Source organism: Ursus arctos, chromosome X (genome assembly GCF_023065955.2).
Source record: "Ursus arctos isolate Adak ecotype North America chromosome X, UrsArc2.0, whole genome shotgun sequence".
Classification (NCBI taxonomy): domain Eukaryota; kingdom Metazoa; phylum Chordata; class Mammalia; order Carnivora; family Ursidae; genus Ursus; species Ursus arctos.
In genome coordinates this window covers 45,586,270-45,603,353 of record NC_079873.1, presented here as the reverse complement: position 1 = coordinate 45,603,353, position 17,084 = coordinate 45,586,270, and the positions used below count along the sequence as shown (strand labels likewise).

The 17,084-nt window shown below is 41.1% G+C and overlaps 1 pseudogene; it reads left to right on the top strand.

Moving 5' to 3' along the window:
• Positions 1 to 2,564: 2,564 nt before the first annotated feature.
• On the top strand, positions 2,565 to 4,118 carry LOC113247537 (rRNA N6-adenosine-methyltransferase ZCCHC4-like; annotated as a pseudogene).
• The last annotated feature ends 12,966 nt before the right edge of the window (positions 4,119 to 17,084 follow it).

The window sequence follows — 17,084 nt, the reverse complement described above, 5'->3', positions numbered from 1 at the left end:
CTCTTTCTGCTATTTCATTATTAGCATATAAAAACATTACTGGGGGCACCTGGGTGGTTCAGTCAGTTAACTGTAGGACTCTCGGTTTCAGCTCAGGTCATGATCTCAGGGTGGTCGGATCAAGCCCCACATTGGGCTCCACACACAGCATGGAGTATGGTTGTCCCCCTCCCTCTGATTCTCCCCTCGTTCAAACTCTATCTTTTCTCTCTCTCTCAAATAAAAAAGTACATAAAATCTTTTTTAAAACATTTTTTGTGTTTTTTGGGGTTTTTTTTTATTTTAATGTTTTTTAATTATATTATATTAGTCACCATACAGTACATCCCTGGTTTCCGATGTAAGGCTCGATGCTTCATTAGTTGCGTATAACACCCAGTGCACCATGCAACACGTGCTCTCCTCACTACCCATCACCAGTCCATCCCATTCCCCCACCCCCGTCCCCTCTGAAGCCCTCAGTTTGTTTCTCAGACCCCATAGTCTCTCATGCTTCATTCCCCCTTCTGATTACCCCCCCTTTCTTTATCCCTTTCTTCCCCTACCAATCTTCCTAGTTCTTATGTTCCATAGATGAGAGAAATCATATGATAATTGTCTTTCTCTGCTTGACTTATTTCACTTAGCATTATCTCCTCCAGTGCCATCCATGTTGCAGCAAATGTTGAGAAATCGTTCTTTCTGATAGCTGAGTAATATTCCACTGTATATATGGACCACAACTTCTTAATCCAGTCATCTGTTGAAGGGCATCTTGGTTCTTTCGATGCTTTGGCTATTGTGGACAATGCTGCTATGAACATTGGGGTGCATATGGCCCTTCTCTTCACTACGTCTGTATCTTTGGGGTAAACACCCAGTAGTGCAATGGCTGGGTCATAGGGTAGCTCAATTTTTAACTTTTTAATGGACCTCCACACTGTTTTCCAGAGTGGCTGTACCAACTTGCATTCCCACCAACAATGTAGGAGGGATCTCCTTTCTCCACATCCTCTCCAGCAATTGTTGTTTCTTGCCTTGTCTATTTTTGCCATTCTAACTGGCATAAGGTGGTGTCTTAGTGTGGCTTTTTTTAAATGATTTTTTATTATATTATGTTAGTCACCATACAGTACATTCCCGGTTTCCGATATAAAGCTCAATGATTCATTAGTTGCGTATAACACCCAGTGCACCATGCAATATGTGCCCTCCTTACTACCCATCACCAGTCTATCCCATTTCCCCACCCCCCCTCCCCTCTGAGGCCCTCAGTTTGTTTCTCATAGTCCATAGTCTCTCATGTTTCATTCCCCCTTCTGATTACCCCCCCTTTCTTTATCCCTTTCTTCCCCTACCAATCTTCCTAGTTCTTATGTTCCATAGATGAGAGAAATCATATGATAATTGTCTTTCTCTGCTTGACTTATTTCACTTAGCATTATCTCCTCCAGTGCCATCCATGTTGCAGCAAATGTTGAGAACTCGTTCTTTCTGATAGCTGAGTAATATTCCATTGTATATATGGACCACAACTTCTTAATCCAGTCATCTGTTGAAGGGCATCTTGGCTCCTTCCACGATTTAGCTATTGTGGACATTGCTGCTATGAACATTGGGGTGCATATGGCCCTTCTCTTTACTACATCTGTATCTTTCGGGTAAACACCCAGTAGTGCAATGGCTGGATCATAGGGTAGCTCAATTTTTAACTTTTTAAGGGACCTCCACACTGTATTCCAGAGTGGCTGTACCAACTTGCATTCCCACCAACAATGTAGGAGGGATCCCCTTTCTCCACATCCTCTCCAACAATTGTTGTTTCTTACCTCGTCTATTTTTGCCATTGTAACTGGTGTCAGGTGGTATCTTAGTGTGGTTTTGATTTGAATTTCTCTGATGGCTAATGATTTTGAAAATTTTTTCATGTGTCTGTTAGCCATTTGTATGAAACATTACTGATTTCTGTGTATTACTTTTGTATTCTGAAAATTTACTGAATTCATTTATTACTTCTAATAGTTTTTTGGGGGAGCTGAAGTCTTTAGGGTTTTCTATGTACAGTATCATGTCATCTGCAAATAGTAGCATTTTTAACTCATTCCTTATCAATATGAGTGCCTCATTTTTTTCTTGTCTGAGTTTATACCTTTAAAATATAAAGAATCATTTTTTTGGCGTATGATTAACATACTGTGCTATATTAGTTTCAGGTGTACAATATAATGATTATACAATTCTATACATTACTCTGTGCTCAACATTATAAATGTACTCTTAATTGCCTTTATCTATTTATCTGATCCACCCGCCTACCTCCACTCTGACAACCACCAGTTTATTCTCTGTATTTAAAAGTCTGCCATGGGACGCCTGGGTGACTCAGTCAGTTAAACATCTGCCTTTGGCTCAGGTCATGATCTCAGGGTCCTGGGATCAAGCCCTGCATCAGGCTCCAGGGAACCTACTTCTCCCTCTCCCCTGCCCCCACCCATGCTCTCTCTCTCTCTACCTCTCTCTCAAATAAATAAATACAATCTTCTTAAAAAATAAAATTAAAAAATAAAAGTTTGTCTGGGGGGAAGATGGTGACCCACAGGGACTGGCTGGGAGCAATGGAGGTAGTGGAGGCAGTGGAGGGTCATCATGGGAGCTCAAAAGTGGACATGGTGCTTCCTTCCAGCACTGCCACACCCACCCTGCTGTACCATCATGGACCCACTCTTCTGTTTGTAAAGACGAGCCAAAGGAAAGAATAAACATGGAGGTTTTATTCCTGCTCACACTTTAGAGATAGAAAAGACTGTAATTTTTTTTCAATGGGAAGATGAAAAGTTGTCAGGAGCTAGATTTGTTGCCCAAGAAGCTCGTAACCAAAGATGTCAGCCTCCTCTATCCTGAACACAGTGTGAGGAAAGGTACATGAAGTTTATTGAGTTGCGCTGGTCTCAGAGAAAGTTTTGTCAAAGTTGTCAGCAGTTGCTATTGCCAGATGATTGGGAAAAGCATCATGACCATCAGGGAGTAGGTGATATTTCTATCACCCAGTTAAAAAGACCCAGTCAACTTCTTTATCCATTGGAAAACAGGGAGACAAATGCCTAGTATTTGTTTACTGATAGGAGTTCTTGGTAGACCTACTTTCTACCCTTGGATTCAGAAAAGTACTATGTGTTGGAACACCAAGGTTGCATGAGCTGATCAGGTTGAAAGCATCAGGTGACAAGAGTCTAACATTAAAAGCCTTTTATTAGACACTAATTTTTGGTATCCAGTTTTATGTGGAAGATAGTTTTTGCCATTATACCTTGTTTAACCATCACGTCTTTGATGGGAAGTCTGCCTTCGAAGTATGCAGAACATGTTTACAGGAAAATAAAGGTGAGGGAATCATTATGGTGACAGGTCCTCCTTTTGGTGGTTTTGCTGAACCTCCAGTTGTTACATTCAAGAAATAAATTGTTATGTGGAAAGAAGATCAAGACCAAGAAGAACTAACTACCCATATTCTGCATTTTCCCCTATTTTTTTGAAGCCCAAATTTATCTGTTTTTCCCAAGCTTCTGCATCCTGGATTACCAGATAGATTATGATAATCATGAGCTTTATACACATGGAAAGGCAGGTTGAAAACAGTCTCCTGTGCATATTTTCACCAATATTCCACCCAGCAAAATAATCCTTCCTATTGAAGAAGAGTACAGATTTTGCCTCTGTGCTAATGATGTTTCCCTAGAAAATCAACACCTTGAGCACTGCAATTCTTGCACCTTCAAGATGGCAAGAATGGAACCACTGCTTTGTCTGCATAAAGTGTGTAAAACCTTCCTGATTCCACTGTAGCATTTGCAGTCACTGTGCCCTTCCAGATCATTCTCATAGGGGCCACAAAGATGGCTGTTTTATTTGTGGTGAATTAGATAATAAAAGTAGTACTTGCTCTAACATCTCTACATCTAAAAAAGTGAACAAAGCTGTCATCAAGAAGAAGCAAAGAAAAGTAATAAGATGAAAATGGAGACCACTAAAGGACAATCCATGAACATCTGTTACAAGGAGGGAAAAAAAGGAGAGAAAGAGCCCATCAATATCTTTGCTCTAAAATGTCCAGTGACTTGAGAATAAAGAAAGATTTATAGTCCAAATTTTGATGCCATTTTCTTTTTTTTATTTTTTATTATGTTATGTTAGTCATCATACAGTACATCCTTAGTTTTTAATGTAGTGTTCCATGATTCATTGTTTGTGTATAACACCCAGTGCTCCATGCAATACATGCCCTCCTTAATACTCATCACTGGCCTATCCCAATCCCCCACCCCCTCCCCTCTGAAGCCCTCAGTTTGTTTCCCAGAGTTCACAGTCTCTCATGGTTCATTCCCCCTTCTATTTATCCCCCCCCTTCATTATTCCCTTTCTTCTCCTACCGATCTTCCTATTTCTTATGTTCCACAAATGAGTGAAACCATATGATAATTGTCTTTCTCTGCTTGACTTATTTCACTTAGCATAATCTCCTCCCGTCCCATCCATGTTGCTGCAAATGTTGGATAATCGTTCTTTCTGATGGCTGAGTAATATTCCATTGTATATATGGACCACATCTTCTTTATCCATTCGTCTGTTGAATGGCATCTCTGCTCCTTCCACAGTTTAGCTATTGTGGACAATGCTGCTATGAACATTGGGGTGCATATGACCCTTCTCTTCACTATGTCTGTATCTTTGGGTTAATTACCCAGTAGTTGATGCCATGTTCTTTTTTTTTTTTTAAAGATTTTATTAATTTATTTGACAGAGATAGAGACAGCCAGTGAGACAGGGAACACAAGCAGGGGGAGTGGGAGAGGAAGAAGCAGGCTCATAGAGGAGGAGCCTGATGTGGGGCTCGATCCCACAACGCCGGGATCACGCCCTGAGCCGAAGGCAGACGCTTAACCGCTGTGCCACCCAGGCGCCCCTGATGCCATGTTCTGAAAGGGTCACACAAGACTTAAATTTTGTCACTTTCAAATGTATGCATCTTTCTAAGTGAGATAATAGGCAGGTGGTATTTGCTGGTTTATGGACCCTTCAGCAACCCCTATGACTACTTGGAGAGTTGTTCCATTCTTAGCTAGTTTACCAGATCTCTGTGTGTGCCTTTTTTCTCTCCTTGAATATCTCCCAATCGTATTATTTTGGCCTCTTTTGAAAAATGGGCATACAGCATTCTTTTGCAGAAAGTATCAGAAGAAAAATAAAAGTGAAAACTTGAGGTTTTGTTTACATTGAACACGAGTATGTTGAAGTTAAACATCAAAATAGTATATGATGACCTAAAACCCACTTGCAAAGAAAAGTACAATGAACAATTATTTATAGACAAAATCTGAAGATGATGGAAAGAATTTTGACAAAAGTAGTCTAAAGATATAAAGATTATAGCTATGGTTTTATTATTGAATATTTGTTTTTTTCCAAAAAAAAGGCTGTTTGTCTCTTTTTTCTTTGTTCGATTGTTTTGTTTCTTAAATTCCATGGTATGGAAGTTCTTTAAAAAAAATTTTGTTTAAACAGGGGCACCTGGGTGGCTCAGTCAGTTAAGTGTCTGACTTCATTCAGCTCAGCTCATGATCTCCAGGTCCTGGGGGTTGCACCCCAAGTTGGGCTCCCCACTCATGGAGGGGTCTGCTTCTCTCCCTTTCCCTCTGCCCCTCCCTCCACTCATGCTCCCTCTCTCTCTCCCAAATAAATAAATAAAATCTTTAATTTTTTTAATAGAATTACCAAATGATCCAATAATTTCATTACTGGGTATTTCCCCAAAGAAAATAAAAACACTAATTCAAAAAGATATATGCACCCTTATGATTATTGTAACATTATTTACACTAGCCGAGATATGGAAGCAACTCAAGAGTTCCTCCATAGATGAATGGATAAAGAAGATGTGTGCAGATATATACAATGGAATATTACTCAGCATAAAAAAAATAAGATATCATTTGCAAGATTTGGATGACCCAGAAGGTATAATGCTAAGTGAATTAACTCAGTCAGAAAAATAAATATGCCATATGATTTCACTCATATGTGGAATTCGAGAAACACAAATAAGCAAACAAAGAAAAAGAGAGGACTCTTTAATATAACCACAATACCATAGAATATCTAAAAATTTAACAATAATTTTAATATAAACAAATATCCAAACACTATTTAAATTTCCCCAGTTTTTGCACAATTTTTAATATTTTTTTACTTGAGAGAAGGTTTTTTTCCGTTTTTATTTAAATTCCATTAATTAACATATAGTGTAAGATTAGTTTCAAGTATACAATTTAGTGATTCCACACTTTGATAAACTACCCAGTGCTCATCATAGCAAGTACACTCCCTTGATCCCCAACACCTGTTTAACCCACCCCCCCACTGACACTCTAGTAACCATCAGTTTATTCTCTATAGTTAAGAGATATGTTGACGTATGCTCCCTCTAAACCTACTTTGCTGAGAGTCTTTTCATGAATGGATGTTGTACTCTGTCAAATGCTTTTTCTGCATCTATTGAAAGGAGCATATGGTTCTTATCCTTTCTTTTATTAATGTGGTGTATCACGCTGATTTTTTTGTGTGAATATTGAACCACCCTTGCAAACCAGGAATACATCCCACTTGATCCCGGTGAATGATTCTTTTAATGTACTGTTGGATTCAGTTTGCCAGTATTTTATTGAGAATTTTGCACACATGGGGTGCCTTGGTGGTTCAGTCAGTTAAGCATTTGACTTTTGATTTCAGCTCAGGTCATGATCACAGGGTGGTGAGATCAAGCCCCACATCAGGCTCTGCGCTAGGTGTGGAGCCTGCTTAAGATTCTCTCTCTCCCTCTCTAAAAAAAAAGAGAGAGATGGGAATGTGGCAAGATGGCAGAAGAGTAGGGGGACCTCATTTCATTGGGTCCCTTGAATTTAGCTAGATAACTATCAAACCATTATGAACACCCATGAATTCAGCCTGAGATGTAAGAAAAAATATCTGGAACTCTACAAGTAGAAAAGCAACCACTTTTTGCAAGGTAGGAAGTGTAGAGAAGTGAATCTGAGGGAGATACTGGAAGATAAATGGAAGGGGGAGGGAGCTTCCATAAGCTGGCCAGTGGAAGGTGATATAGCCCTGGAGGGCAAAATCAGAACCCTTAGAAATCTGCTCCAGTGAGAGACATCCCTGCCTGAAAGATGCTCAGGTGGTGAAAAGGAGCAGAATTCTAGGTGGAACAGTGTGGTCTCAGGACCCCTAAAGTCACAGAAATAACGAGGGTGCCTGAGCCAGTAAAGTTCCCAAGCATTGTAGCAGGGAAACTGGTTAGGGTAAGGGAGCCCAGGTGGGGGCTATCAGCTTGGTTCATCTTTTTTCCCTGTGGTAAGGGCCTCCCTGATGTCTTCCACTCTTTTCTCAATCCCATTGAATATCCTTAGGATTGTTGGTTTAAATTCTCCATCAGACATGTTACTTATATCTGCTTCACTTAGATCTCTGGCCATGGCCTTATCTATTCATTTGGGATGAATTCTTCCATCTTCATATTTTGTCTAAGTCTGTGCCTTCTTCTCTGTGTTAGAAAAGCTATTTATGTTTCCTACCCCTGGGAGCAATGGTGTTATGAAGAAGAGTTCACGTAGTGTCCGAGGCCTAGTGCTTCAGGGAGTGTTTCTGGTATGTGCTGTGTACACTGTGCTGTTGTGTTTTGGCAGCTCTTTTTCAGGTCAGTCATCTGCAGGGGCTCCTCTTACTTGTAGTGTGCAGTGTTGGATCCTTGTCCAGAATGTGGTGAGTTTTAACTAGGTTTGCTCTAGTCCACTTGTTATATGAGACTTGATACTACTTCCACTAGAACTGAAGCCCTGCAGAACCCTCTCATTGGCAGACATGGTATGGGCAGGGGTTTTTGTTCATCGTCTGGGGAAGAAGTCAGCTGCACTGGGACTGACACAAGCTTAACTGAGAAGGGCAATACCACCAGAGGGCAGGGGGTAGGAATTGGCATAAACAAATTAGGTAGACTCCGTGGGCACTGCGCTGCTTCCCACAGGTGGCTGTGTTATGCTGATGGACAAGGGGAGGAAATGGCACCAACCAGCTCCTTTGTTTCTGGAGAGGTGTCTCCATGAATGCTGCCTCTCAGTGATGCACTCTGAGAAGAACAATCTCCCCCCTGTGTGCCTCAAGAGTTCTTCAAATCACTGTTTCCATATCATCTGTCTGTGGGTTGTTTGCCTGCCTTCTCTCCAGGAGTAGGGCAGTGCCCTCAGGGCTCTATCTCAGCCAAGCCTGCTGACTTTTAAAACTCCAGACTTTAAGCCTCACTGGTTGCAAAAACTCACAAAAATGAGCTCTTCTGGTTTGCCCAGCCAATGGCTTGGGGAGATGTTCTCCTTCTTTGTTCCTCTGTGTGCTTTATACTCTCTCTCACCCTTATCTTCAACTAAATCTCCCTCCCCTCTACAGCCCCCACAATCCATTTATCCCCTAAACCACATCTCTGCACTTATTAACTTCTTTTTTTGTAAGCTATCCTTAATTCTGTTTTTTAATTTTTGCCAAGTTTTTATTTAAATTTAAGTTAGTTGACATATACTGTAGTACTGGTTCCAGGAGTAGAATTTAGTGACTCATATAACACTCAGTGCTCATTACAAGTGCCCTCATTAATGCCCATCACCCATTGAGCACATCCCCCACCCACCTCCCCTCCAGCAACCCTGACTTCGTTCTGATTAGTTAAGAGTTTATTATGGTTTTCCTCCCTCTCTAATTTTATCTTATTTTTATTTTTCCCTCCCTTCCCCTATGTTCATCTGTTTTGTCTCAAAAATTTCACGTATGAGTAAAATCAAATGCTGTTTGTGTTTCACTTAGCGTAATACACTCTAGTTCCATCCATGTCATTGCAAATAGCAAAATTTATTCTTTTCAATAGCTGAGTAATATTGCATTGCATATACATATACAATGTCTTGTTTATCCATTCATCAGTTGATGGACATTTGGGCTACTGTAAACAATACAACTATAAACACTGAGATGCATGTACCCCTTTTTAAATTTTTTTATACTAATTTTTTATTATGTTCTGTTAGTCACAATACAGTACATGCCAAGTGTTTTATGTAAAGTTCCATGATTTATTTCTTGCGTATAACACCCAGTGCACTGGGCAATACATGCCCTCCTTAATACCCATCACTAGCCTTTCCCGATTCCCCAACCCCTTCCCCTCTAAAGCTGTCAGTTTGTTCCCAGAGTCCAAAGTCTAATGGTACATTCCCCCTTCTTTTTACCCCCCCGAAATATCTTCCTACTTCTTATGTTCCAAATAAGAGTGAAACCACATGATAATCGTCTTTCTCTGCTTGACTTATTTCACTTAACATAATCTCCTCCAGTCCCGTCCACATTGCTGCAAATGTTGGGTAATCGTTCCCTCTGACGGCTGAGTAACATTCCATTGTATACATGGACCACATATTCTTAATCCAGTCATCTGTTGAAGGGCATCTCAGCTCCTTCCACGATTTAGCTATTGTGGACAATGCTGCTATGAACATTGGGGTGCATATGGACCTTCTCTTAACTACGTCTATATCTTTGGGGTAAATACCCAGTAGTGCAATGGCTGGGTCATAGGGTAGCTCAATTTTTAACCTTTTAACGGACCTCCACACTGGTTTCCAAAGCGGCTGTACCAACTTGCATTCCCACCAACAATGTAAGAGGGATCCCCTTTCTCCACATCCTCTCCAACAATTGTTGTTCCAGCTTTCTCAATTTTTGCCATTCTAACTGGCATAAGGTGGTATCTTAGTGTGGTTTTGATTTGAATTTCCCTGATGGCTAATGATTTTGAACATTTTTTCATGTGTCTGTTAGCCATTTGTATGTCTTCATTTGAAAAGTGTCTGTTCATATCTTCTGCCCATTTCATGATTTGTTTATTTGTTTCTCGTGTATTGAGTTTGAGAAGTTCTTTGTAGATCTTGGATACTAATCTTTTATCTGTAGTGTCATTCGCAAATATCTTCTCCCATTCCGTGGGCTGTCTCTTAGTTTTTTTTTACAGTTTCCTTGGCTGTGCAGAAGCTTTTGATCTTGATGAAGTCCCACAAGTTCATTTTATCTTTTGTTTCTCTTGCCTTTGGAGATGTGTCATGAAAAGAGTTGCTGTGGCCGATGTCAAAGAGGTTGCAGCTTATGTTCTCCTCTAGGATTTTGATGGATTCCTGTCTCACATCGAGGTCTTTCATCCATTTGGAATTTATCTTTGTGTATGGTGTGAGAGAGTGGTCAAGTTTCATTCTTTTGCATGTAGCTGTCCAATTTTCCCAGCACCATTTATTGAAGAGACTGTCCTTTTTCCACCGCATGTCTTTTCCTGCTTTGTCAAAGATTAGTTGCCCAAAGAGCCGAGGGTCCATTTCTGGGTTCTCTATTCTGTTCCATCGGTCTATGTGTCTGTTTTTGTGCCAGTACCATGCTGTCTTGGTGAACACAGCTTTGTAGTACAATTTGAAATCCGGCATTGTGATGCCCCAAGCTTTGTTTTTCCTTTTCAACAACTCCTTGGTGATTCGGAGCCTTTTCTGGTTCCACACAAATTTAAGGGCTGTTTGTTTCAGTACTTTGAAAATGTCATTGGTATTTTGATTGGGATGGCATTGAAAATGTAGATTGCTTTGGGTAGCATAGACATTTTAACTATGTTAATTCTTCCGACCCATGAGCATGGAATATTTTTCCATCGTTTTGTGTCTTCTTCAATGTCTTTCAAGAGCGATTTGTAATTTCTAGAATATAGATCCTTTACATCTCTGGTTAAGTTAATTCCAAGATAATGTATGATTTTTGGTGCTATTATAAATGGAATGGATTCCCTGATTTCTTTTTCTTCAGTCTCATTGTTCGTGTATAGAAAGGCAACTGATTTCTGAGCATTGATTTTGTATCCCACCACATTACTGAATTGCTCTATAACTTCTAATAGTTTGGGAGTGGATTCTTTTGTGTTTTCCATATAGCGTATCATGTCATCTGCGAAGAGAGAGAGCTTGACTTCTTCTTTGCCGATTTGGGTACCTTTTATGCCTTTTTGTTGTCTGATTGCTGTTACAAGGACTTCTAGTACTATGTTTAATAATGGCGAGAGTGGACATCCTTGTCGTGTTCCTGATCTTAAGGGAAAGGCTTCCAGCTTTTCCCCTATGTGAATGATACTCGCTGTAGGCTTTTCATAGTTGGTTTTTATGAAATTGAGGAATGTACCCTGTATCCCTACACCCTGAAGGGTTTTAATCAGGAAAGGATGCTGTATTTTGTCAAATGCTTTTTCTGTGTCAATTGAGAGGATTATAGGGTTCTTGTCTCTTCTCTTATTAATGAGAGATCCCTCCAGGAACAGATGCGCTGGCCTGCACCGTTTCACTCTCCCAGCATTCAACACAAGCAGAGGGCCACCTGTGCAAACCAGTGCAGTGCTGACAATCCTTACCTAACATGCTTACACAAGTTCCACCACTCCACACTCAGGTGGAACCACCTTTTTTAGTCATGATTGCCTCAGTCCCAATGCAGTGGGCTCCTTCCCCAAGAATAGTAGTCCAAACTGTTGCTAACACTGCATCTCCTGATGGAGTTTTTTGGAGCCTCATTTCCAGCAGTGATGGTAACAGGTCACATTTCACAAATAGACCACAGCACACCTAGTAAAAATGTGTTACATTCAGGCCAGGGACCAAACACTGGCCACAACAAGCTAAGAGTGCCTCTGCCAACAACTGGCCTGAAGGACAGAGTGGGCAGAACAAGATGACAGAACACATATAGCTCATATTGGAGACACTGCTGGAAGTGCCAGGCCCTGGGGAACAGGGGACACCACACAGCAGTGCACTACAAGAACTCTTCTTCATAAGGTCATTACCCTCAAGAACAGGAGATGTAGTTGATTTTCCTACCACACAGAAACAGGCACAGAGACTTAGACAAAATGAGAAGACAGAGAAATATACCCCAAATTAAAGAACAGGACAGGGGCACATCCAGAGATCTAAGTGAAACAGATATAAGCAACATGCCTGAGAGAGAATTTAAAGTAATGATGATAAAAATACTCCTAAACATGAGAAAAGAATAGGAGACATCAGGGAGACCCTTAGCACAGAGGTAAGGAATAACATAGCAGAGACAAAGGGCTCAATAAGCAAAATGAGAAAATGCTTGATGGAATGAACAGCAGGCTGGAAGAAGCAGAGGACAAATTAATGATCTAGAAAACAAAGTAGTAGAAGGGAATAAGCAAAAAAAGAGAGAAAAAAGAATTATGCAAAATGAAAATAGACTTAGGGAGCACAGTGACTCCATCAAACACAATAATATTCATATATAGGAGTCCCAGAAGAAGAAGAGAGAGAGAGAAGGGGCAGAAAACTTATTTCAGGAAATAATAACTGAAACCTTCCTGAATCTGGGGAAGGAAACAGATATCCAAATCCAGCACTCACAGAGAACCCCCAAGAAAATCAACAAAACCAGATGTACACCAAGACATATTGTAATTAAATCGGCATAATAGAGTAATGAAGAAAAAACTTTAAAGCACCAAAACAAAGGAACACAGTAACACACAAGAGAAAACCCATAAGACTAGCAGGGGATTTTTTTAGCAGAAACTTTGCAAGCCAGAAGAAAGTAGCATGATATATTGAAAGTGCTGAGTGGGAAAAATCTGCAGCCAAGAAGACTCTATCCAGCAAGACTATAAGTCAGAATAGAAGGAGAGATAAAGATTTTCCCAGACAAATCAAAATTAAAAGAATTAATGACAACTAAATGAGCCCTGCAAGCAATATTAAAGAGGACAATTTGAATGCCAAAGAGAGCAAAGGTGACAGTATAAATGTAGGAAACACAAAAGCAGTAAAGATCAATATTTCTGTAGAAAATTAGTAAAGGAACTCACAAAACAAAAGGATGTGAAAGAACATATACCTAAAATGTGAGGAGGACAAGAGTAAAGATTGGGTTCAAACTTGAATGACCATCAACTTAATATAGACTGCTATATGCAGAAAAGGTTATATCCAAAACCTAATGATAACCATATATTAAAAACAGCTGATAAATACGCAAAAAATATGGAGAATGAATCCAAGTATATCACCAAAGGAAAGCAACAAACAGTGAAAAAAAGAGAAAGACAAGAAAGGATCAGAGAAAGTCTTCAGAAACAACCATGAAACAAATAATAAAATGATAATAAATGCATACAATAATTACGTTGAATGAAAATGGACTAAATATTTGAATCAAAGACATGCAGTGACAGAATGGTTAAAAAGCAATATCCATCTATATGCTGCCTAGAGAGACTGATTTTAGACCTAAAGCCACCTGCAGATGGAAAGTAAGAGGACAGAGAAATACCTATCATGCAAATGGATGTCAAAAGAAAGCTGGAGTAGCAATAATTACATCTGACAAAGTAGAATTTAAAACAAATAATGTAAAAAAAGACAAAGTAAAACCACAATAATGAGGGGACAATCCAACAAGAAGATATAACAATTATAAATATATATGCACAAAAAACAGGAGCATTAAAATGCATAAACAGTTAATAACAAACATAAGAGATTTAATCAATGATACAATAATACTACGAGAACTTATCACCCTCCTTATGTCAATGGAGATCATCTAAACCGAAAATCAAGGAAACAACGGTTTTGAATGAGACACCGGAGCAGACAGATTAAACAAGTATATTCAGAACATTCCATCCTAAAACAAAAGAAAACACATTCCTTTCCAGTGCACATGGAACATGCTCCAGAATAGATCACATATTAGCCCACAAAACAAGCCGCAACAAATTTAAGAATGGCAAAGTCATACTATGCATCTTTTCTGAAAACAATGCTATGAAACTAGAAATCAACCACAAGGAAACATCAGGAAAGATCACAAATACATGGAGGTTACATAACATGCTACTTAACAATGAATGAGTCAACCACCAAATAAAAGAAAAAAATTTAAAAAGTACTTGGAAACAAATGAAAATGAATTATAATGATTCAAAACCTCTAGAATGCAACAAAAGCAGTTCTAAGAGGGAAGTTTATAGCAATGCCAAATTTATTTTTAAAAAAAAAATAAAATGGAGCAGGAGTTAAGATGGCGGAGGAGTAGGGGACCCCTTTTTCAGCCGGTCCCCTGAGTCGAGCTGGATAGGTACCAGACCAGCCTAAAGAACCACGGAATCAGCCTGAGACGCAGGAAGATACATCTGGATCTCTACAAATGAATATCTCCAGCGCTGAGTATTGAGGTACGAAGCGGGGATCCGTGAAACCGCACACAGATATCGGAAGATAAACGGAAGGGGGAGGGAGCCACCGCGTTCGGGCGCCGGGAAGCGGCAGCCACCTGCACGGGGGAGCGGGCGGACTCATGGACGGCACCCGCAAGAGAGTGGACTGAGACCCTGAACCGGGTGCGCGCGCCACCAGGCTTCTCACGGAACTCCAGAATCCCGGTGCGCTCACTGGATCCAGACTGAGACTGGGAGCTCCCAGAGTGCACCGGGGCGGCTGGCGACTGGCGGGCCACCTGCACGGGGGAGTGGGCGGACTCGCGGTTGGCACCCGCGAAACAGCGGACTGAGACCCTGAACCGGGTGCGCGTGCCACCAGGCTTCTCACGGAACTCTGGAATCCCGGTGTGCTCACCGGAAATAGACTGAGACCGGGAGATCTGGGAGCGTGCGTGGGGCAGCTGGCGGCTGGCAGCGTTAGAAACAAAAAGGACAGAGACGCGCCGGCCCTGGCAGTGAGGGCAGGGACGTCGGGTGTGGGACGCACAACCCGGATGCTGCAGGGTTGAGCAGCACCAACAGAAACAGAGTTAAAGTGGCCAGAACATCAGTGGAGAACGGGCCGCAATCCCTCTGTTCTGTGACAATTCAGACTCTGCTGCTCTGTCTCTCAGAAGAGGCATAACAGACCGCCAGGGAAAGCTGGAAATACCGGCTCACAGCGTGCCCATCCCCATCCCCCCTCGCAGGGGACATGGAGACTCTACCCCAAGAGGGTTGCCTGAGTATAGACGCGGCAGGCCCCTCCCCCAGAACACAGAAGGCAGGCTGAAAAATCAAGAAGCCCACAACCCAGGGCGACTGGGTGGCGCAGTCATTGAGCGCCTGTCTCCGGCTTAGGGCGTGATCCCAGCGTTCCGGAAAGGAGTCCCTCATCGGGCTCCTCCGCTGGGAGCCTGCTTCTTCCTCTCCCACTCCCCTGCTTCTGTTCCTGTTCTTGCTGACTGTCTGTCTCTCTCTCTCAGATAAATAAATAAATAAATAAATAAATAAATAAATAAATAAAATCTTTAAAGAAGAAGCCCACGTCCCTAAGATCCCTATAAAACAAGGGGCACGGCCTGGGACCCAGTCAATAATTTGGGCTCTGGACAACCCCGCAACCTCTCCTCATCAGAATGACAAGAAGGAGAAGCCTCCCCCCCCCACCAGAAGAAAAGACAGTGAATCTGTGGCCTCTGCCACAGAAATAATGGATATTGATGTAACCAAATTATCAGAAATGGAATTCAGAGTAACGATGGTCAAAATGATGAGTAGAATTGAAAAAAGTATTAATGAAAAGGTTACTGAGAATATAGAATCCCTAAGGACAGAAATGAGAGCGAATCTGACAGAAATTAAAAATTCTATGAGCCAAATGCAGGCAAAACTAGAGGCTCTGACGGCCAGGGTCACAGAAGCAGAGGAACAGGTTAGTGAATTGGAGGATGGGTTAATAGAGGAAAAAATGAAAACAGAAGATGGTCTTAAAAAAATCCACGCCCACAAAAGTAGGTTACGGGAGATTACTGACTCGATGAAACGATCCAATGTTAGAATCATCGGCATCCCCGAAGGGGTTGAGAAAAACAGAGGTCTAGAAGAGATATTTGAACAAATTGTAGCTGAAAACTTCCCTAATCTAGCGAGGGAAACAAACATTCGTGTCCAAGAGGCAGAGAGGACCCCTCCCAAGCTCAACCACGACAAACCTACACCATGTCACGTCATAGTGCATTTCACAAATATTAGATCCAAGGATACAGTATTGAAAGCGGCCAGGGCAAAGAAATTTCTCACGTACCAAGGCAAAAGCATCAGAATTGCGTCAGACCTGTCTACACAGACCTGGAATGAGAGAAAGGGTTGGGGGAGCATATTTAAAGCTCTTTCAGAGAAAAACATGCAGCCAAGGATCCTTTATCCAGCAAGGCTGTCATTCAGAATTGATGGAGAAATAAAGACATTTCTGAATCGCCAGTCACTAAACAATTTCGTAACCACGAAACCAGCCCTACAGGAGATATTACGGGGGGTTCTATAAAAGTAAAAAGGCCCCAAGAGTGATACAGAAAAGAAAGTCACAGCCAATACAAACAAAGACTTTACTGACAACATGGCAGAATTAAAAGCATATCTCTCAGTACTCAGTCTTAATGGTAATGGCATAAATGCTCCCATAAGATGCCACAGGGTTGCAGATTGGATAAAAAGAAATGACCCATCCATTTGCTGTCTACAAGAGACTCATTTCGAACCCAAAGATGCATTCAGACTGAGAGTAAGGGGATGGAGTACCATCTTTCACGCAAATGGACCTCAAAAGAAAGCTGGGGTACCAATTCTCATATGAGATAAATTGGATTTTAAACTACAGACTATAGTTAGAGACGCAGAAGGGCACTATATTATTCTTAAAGGAAGTATTCAACAAGTGGATATGACAATTATAAATATATATGCCCGCAACAGGGGAGCAGCAAGATACACAAGCCAACTCTTAACCAGAATAAAGAGACATATAGATAAAAATACATTAATAGTAGGGGACCTCAACACTCCACTATCAGAAATAGACAGAACACCCTGGCAAAAACTAAGCAAAGAATCAAAGGCTTTGAATGCCATACTCGATGAGTTGGACCTCTTAGATATATATAGAACACTACACCCCAGAACCAAAGAATACTCATTCTATTCTAATGCCCAT